Source organism: Propithecus coquereli, unplaced genomic scaffold (assembly GCF_000956105.1).
Source record: "Propithecus coquereli isolate 6110/MARCELLA unplaced genomic scaffold, Pcoq_1.0 Scaffold19, whole genome shotgun sequence".
NCBI lineage: Eukaryota > Metazoa > Chordata > Mammalia > Primates > Indriidae > Propithecus > Propithecus coquereli.
The window spans coordinates 1,768,655-1,775,787 of NW_012143856.1; the positions used below are offsets into that span (position 1 = coordinate 1,768,655).

At 33.1% G+C, this 7,133-nt stretch overlaps 1 protein-coding gene across 3 annotated transcripts in view; it reads right to left on the bottom strand.

The window, feature by feature from the left end:
* Positions 1-7,133, bottom strand: part of RSRC1 (arginine/serine-rich coiled-coil 1) — a 456,738-nt gene that overhangs the window by 199,858 nt on the left and 249,747 nt on the right. The window lies entirely within an intron of this gene.

Sequence of the window (7,133 nt, forward strand, 5' to 3'; positions counted from 1 at the left end):
ACAATCTGAAAAACCCTGCTTTTTAATTGGAGTGTTTAGATCAATTTACACTTATATAATTACGATCCTACCACATTGCTATTTATTTTTCTGCCTTCTCTTGGAATGAGTATTTTATAATTCTATTTTATAGTCTTTATTGGCTTACTAGCTATAATTCTTTGTTGTATTTAGTTGTTGTTTTAAAGTTTAAAGTGTACATCTTTAATTTATCACCCTATTTTCATTATGTCATTCTATAAATGCCATAAAAACCTTATATGGTATACTTTAATTTCTCTGCTCTGAGCCTCTGTATCATTACTGCCATTGCTGTCATACATTGTTACAAACTCTATAATACATTGTTGTTGTTGATGCTTTAAATAGCTATCTTTTAAAGAGATCTATTTACCCATGTAGTTACCATTTCTATCACTCTCTATGCTTTTATGTCAACCCAGGTTTTTATCTGGTATCATTTTCCTAATGCTAAAACGGTATCCTGTGACATTTCTTCTGGTGCAGGTTGTTTGGTGATGAATTATTTCAGTTTTTGTGTGTCTTTTTAAAAATCTTCATTTGGCTTTCATATTTGAAAGATGTTCTCTTAGGGTATAGAATGCAAAATTTATAAAACTTTTCTTCAGTATTTTAATGATGTTACTTTACTGTCAGTCTCCATTCTTTGAGAATATGCTTTCACGCCTATCTTTGTTCTTCTATATGTAATAATAAGTATATATTTTTTCTCTATCTGCTTTTAAGATTTTCTTCTCATAATTGTTAAAAGAAATTTGATTATGATCTGCCTTGATGTAGTTTTCTTCATCCTTCTTGTGCTTGGGGTTCATTGAGCTTCTGTTGGTTTGTAGTTTTTATCAAATTTTGGTCATTATTTCTTCAGTTTTTTTTTTCTGTTGCCTCCTTTTCTTTCCTTTCCTTTGGCAACTCCAATTACATAATTGTCACATATTTGGCTGCCTAAAGTTGTACCAAAGCTCACAAATACTTTTTTTTTCCAAGTCTTTTTATTTCCTCACTAGTTTCATTTTGGGTTTCTTTTACTATATCATAGTTCTCTAAGCCATTTTCTGCAAGGAATCATCTCTACTAATCTCATCCAGTGTATTTTTCATCTCAGACATATAGTCTTCATGTCTAGAATTCTGATTTTTTTATAGTTTGCATGTCTCTACTTACTATGTTTACTCTTTCTAGTAGCTCTCGGACCATATCCAATACAGTTATGATAACTCTATTAATGTCCTTGTCTATTTATTCTATTACTGTGTCCATTCTAGGTCAGTTTCAACTGATCTTTCTCTTAAATATATGTTCTATTTTCTTTCTTTTGGTCATTTGTGATAGGATGTCAGACACTGTAAATCTTATTTTGTCAGTGCTGGATATTTTTATATTCCTATAAATAGACTTGGGCTTTGTTTTGGGACATAATTAAATTACTTGGAAGCAGTTTGATCCCTTTGGTTCTTGCTTTGTGAGGCAGGACCAGAACAGCTTTAAGGCTGTAACTTTCCCCCACTATTGAGGCATGAGGCTTTTCAGTACTCATTCAGAAGCACCATGAATTCTGAGGTTTTCTATACTGGTTGTTGGGAACAGGTACTGTTTCCAACTCCGTGAGTGCCAGTTACAGTTACCTAATCACTTCAGGTGGTTTCTCCCAAGCCTCAGCTAGTTCCTTCACATGCATGTTCTGATTAGTAGTCTGCTGAATACTGGAGGGAACCCTTTGCAGTTGTCCTGCAGCTCACTAATCTCTGGTAATCTGCTTTGTGAATTCTAGAGGCTCGGGCCTTCCTGGCCTTACAGCTCCATCTTCTCAACTCAAAGAGACCACAGGCTTTGCCTGGGTTCCCCCTCTCTGTGGCATGACCTGGAACCTTTTTCCAGGCAGTAAGTTGAGGCAATCATAAAGATCACCTCGTTTATTCCCATCTCTCAGGAATCATTGCCCTTCATATTTAGTGTTCATTGTCTTGAGAGCTGTTTCAAATACTCTGCCCAGTTGTTTAATTGTTTTGGGTAGGTAGGCAAATCTGATACCCGTTACTCCATTTTGACTGGAAAAAGTCTATTATTTCTTTTAATATTGACAACAACCTTGTGAGGTAAAGTAACTTGCCCAAAGGCGCATAGCCATAAGAATAAAAATACATTATCTATAAAGATAAACCTATAAGTTTCCTTTGTCTCTATAACTTCCTTTTCCTGTCTAATGTACATTCTTTAAAAGCTCAGTGCAAGTGATATCACCTCATGAAAAATATCAGCAATTTCACCTTTTCCTGATGATTACTACCCTGCTGTATGCTGCTCCTGTAATGCCCTGGGCATACACATATCAGAACACTTATCATTTTCAGTATAATTACTCATTTTGTTGCCTGTCTTTTCTATCAAGCTATGAGCTTCTTAAAGGCAACAATTGTCTTACATTTCTGTATCATTTGCATCTAGGATAGTCTCTGAAATATAGTTGATGATCAGTAAGTACATATTTGAAATAAATTTCCTTGTGAATTTTAAAATCCTCGTAAGTATCATATATAAATTACTTTTTAATTATTTTCACTGAATTCTATCTTTAGGAAGAATTTATCCAATTCAAACAGCCAGATGTTTGAGGGAATGATAATGGTATGGGGGAAACTACAACAAGTAGTAATAGTGAACCGTGTAATCTGCATTATAATTATCAACAAATAATGAACCTATTTGGTAATAAAATAGCAATTTTTAAAGTGATCTCATGAGCTTCAAATATATGTAAGTGACAATTTGTAGGTGCCATATTTTTCCCAGCCAACAAGACAGATGTTCCTGAGAGAGAGCATAAGCTATATGAAAAATATTAACATATTTTTTGAAAAAAATATAATAGCTATTATTTATTGTATCTGATACTGTTTCAGATCTCATGCTAAACACTTTACATACTTCATTTAACAATATTCTCATAGCAATCCTACTAAGGCATGCATTCTTATTGCTATCTTTTGGATGAAGAATAAATTACCTTAACTCACACAGCTGATGAGGTGGCAGAATTTGAATTCGAATTCAGATCACAAAAACCTAAGCTCTTAACAATGACACAGTACTGCCATGTTGAAAAAAAGATAAATCTAATCATTTTAATTGCCAGAAAAGACTATCCAAAGTTAAAACTAAATTTTCTTTAGTCTTTGGATGCTAGCATTAATGTCCTTAAAGGTTGAGAGTATAATATAAAAAGCTCATTTTAACCAAGATTTTTCAGATGTACAACTTTAAAAAATATTAACATATTTGCAGTATAGGTTCTGTGTAGTTTCCTTTAAAGTAAATGTAATCTCAGTATGACAGAGACACATATCAACAGCTTATATTTCTAGCTACATTTCATTTTAACAGTTACTGTAATTCTATCTCTTAGGATCAAGGTCTAAGCTAGAAATATTACAAATAGCTCAAAAGTAGATTTATCTTGCCTCTAGAACTTAGTACAAAGTTTGTTAAATAAAAAACCAAAAAAGAAAAGAAAAAAAACCCCAGCAGCATATATTCCATTCTCAATAGCAAATTCATCTTATAGTTTTATCCAACGTCTTCTCTAAACAGCTTAAGGGGTCTGCAAAAAAATTTATTAATAGCTATTTTGTTTATGGAAAACCAGAGAGAGATGCCATTTTATACATGTATTTCAGAGATGAGGACATTAAACTAAAGAGGTGAAAACTGAACCCAAGATTACAACATCCTTGAGGGCCTGAGAAGCCTACATTCATGATCCAATACTATTATCTGTTAAATGATGCTGCTTATATAACATACGAATACACAGCCATGTTTATTGTTTACAGATTATCTATGGCTGCAAGTGGCAGAGTCGAGTTGTTGTGATAGAGACCCTATGGTCTATAAATCCTAAAATATTTATCTAGCCCTTTGTAAAAAAGGCTGATTCCTGATCTGGACTACAATTGACTTCTGATCTAGACCACTGCAGCTATATCCTTTCCTCTTATCCTTTCCTTTCTGTATGCTACTGCTAAAGTTATCTTCACAAAGTAAGGTTCCAAGTAAGTTGATGCTTTAAAAATACCTCAGTGACCCTCCATTGCTTCCAGAGTTAAGCACAAACTTATCACATTAATTTTCAATGTCATCAATAATATCCCAACCTTATTCTTCTACCCTTACTTTTTTTAACCATTTTCATACTTATAGCCAACATTTCAGCAATATGTGGTCTTTCATTATTTCTCAATCATCCCCTGCATTTTCCTCCCTCTGCTTTCAGTCTACTTGGAATTCCCTTCTCCCCAGTCATCTTTAGTTGTAAAAATGCTGAAATTCCACCATTTTTCTCTACTTCCACCTAGGTGGCTAGATACAGTATCACAACTCATAGAATCCTCAAAATCATTTTTAAAATGTTAGAGACTGCTGCCTCTCTACTCTTCGAAAGTGAGTGCCCTCTCCCTTCCTTGGCTTCCTTCATCCCTAGTCCCAGCTTTGAAGCCTCAGTACTCAAACCCTCTTTTAATGGAAATTAAGGCTTAGATTTGAAAAGGAAGCAGTAGCATTATATGAAAGCTAAGTAGATGAAGTAGAAATTCTCTCCCCTTTATGGAGCCAAGGTAGGCAAAGAGATAAGGGAAGAAGTTTGGCTACTTTAATGCAAGTTTAGAAGTATAAAGCAAATAAGAAATGGAAGAAATAAAAAACCCAAATCATTTATTTATAATGGCTAGACATTATGCTACTGGGTAGAAACATTTGCTTAAAATTTCCCTGTTAGAAATTGATACTTTTTCTTTTGATAGCTAATCCAAGAGATTCCCCCATAGAAGGAGGAAATAAGGCTTTTAATATGTGTCGGTTATTTGTAAGTTAGGCCTCTTAGAAATTTTTAGATAATTTCACACAAGTTATGTTTACTAATACTTCTAGACATAACATTGAAGTTAAAGTAAAATTAGACTCAATAATACAGTCGCTTATATTTTAAAAGGTAAGGCACACGAATCATTTCAAAGGTTCCTAAATTTTTTCTAAAATGAAAAAGTGTATGGTGACATAATACGGATAAACTTTATATAGCTCTAAATTGTTTTAGTATCTTCTTTTTTTAGCATTTTTATAGCCATCTTTTTTTGCTACCATAATTTTAAGTATTAGTACATGTTTTAGTCCATAAATATTAACATTTCAGGATGATCTAGAAAACACATTATTTTAAATAATTATATAAATACCTTTCCTGATCCTTTTAGGATTCAGTTTAAAATAATACTATTTTTTAAATCCTTTGTACTGTTGCAACAGCTATTTGTAAGAAACCCATTCTTTGTGACTTTTCTTCCTACTCCTTTATCTCGTCTCTCTCAACTTTGTATGAATGCTGAAAAGGGAATGGTGATCTCTGTAGCACAAAATACCTGGAGCAGTCTGCCTCTTTGTCTTTGTTTTACAGACTTCACATAAGTTTTTAATTCTCTGGACAAAATCTTCTTTGTTTTATTACAAGTTATAATTTCTATCTTTGAATGCAATTACTTCACTCTGCCTCTAACAGAGCTTTCAAATTTACTTTTTCGAAGGTTTTTCCCCACTCAGTGACAAGAGGTAGAAGTACTAGAAGGTTTTTTACAAAATGTTTTCTCCTCAAAAACATGTATTAAATATCCAGTTGTCTGAACCACTGTGTTGAAAATACACAATGATACAGATTAACCAATAAAAGATCAAATATTTATGTTATATTACTATAAACGTGTTACAGAAAATAATCTGATTTAAATGATTACTGGGAGATTTTCTAAATGAAATATTTGCATAAAGGGCATGTTTCAAATGTTTTATATGGTAGTTTTACATGGTAGAAAAGCAGGCAAAAGATTGAGAAGATGTCATAAGAACTGTATTCTAGTCTCAACGGTGTAATTTTTGAGGGCCTTAATTTCCTTACTTGTGCAGGTGTGTTCATCACAGTGTTTCCAAAAATAGAAAAGCATTCCCCAAAGACAAATGGTTAAATAAACTATGGTCCAGTCCCATGATGGAAATAGCATAGTAGTCAATTTTTCAAATGTAAAGACATTTAATAACATAAAGATATGCTAACATCATATTTTTAAAAGACTATAAAACTACTTATGTGAAATGATTCAGATTTGTCAAAAAATAAATTTTAAAGTAAAATGTGTATTCTAGAAAGTACTAGAAAATATATAGCAAAGTGGTAAAACTTTTTATTTTTCTTCTTTATCCTTAATTCTACCTGTTTTCTAAGTAGGATTTGACTGAAAAGAGGAGGGAAAGATGGGTATTATGACAAAAGGAAAAATCTGTAAAAAGATATGGAAAAGTTGGCCAGGCATGGTGGCTCTTGCCTATAATCCTAGCACTCTAGGAGGCGGAGGCAGGAGGATTGCTTGAGCTCAGGAGTTTGAGACCAGCCTGAGCAAGAGCGAGACCCTGTCTCTACTAAACATAGAAAAATCAGCAGGGCATCGTGGCATGCCAGTATTCCCAGGTATTCGGGAGGGTGAAGCAGGAGGATTGCTTGAGCCTATGAGTTTGAGATTGCAGGGAGCTATTAATATGATGATGCCAATGGCACTCTACCTGGGGTGACAGAGCAAGACTCTGTCTCAAAAAAAAAAGATATGGAAAAGAGTAAATTTCAAATTTTGAAGATGATTAATTTTTTTCCAATTTAGTACAAAGTATGTTTATCTCGCACATTTTAGTATATTTAAATTTGCTCTAAAAACTGCAAGAACTATGTAAGTTTTACGTGTAATGTGGCATTTGACACCCATTCCTGGTCCCACCATGAGGTTAAAGATATATTTTGCTAAGAGGTGAAATTTATAATAGATAACTGTACAAGCCTTTTGCCTCAGGAAACCTGGGATCAATACCTGGTTTAACTAATAAGTTAAATGATATAAAAGATCAAACACTGATGTTTTAGGTGACATTAGTATAATCACAAAATCACTTCACAATTCATCATAACTAATAATCTTTGCTTAAGGAAAGTCCAAAACTATGAGTGTTGTTAGTCATGATTGAAATAAATATATTGGCAGAAACTTGATTTCTAATCTATGTTGCTATTTTTCTTTTAAAATTCT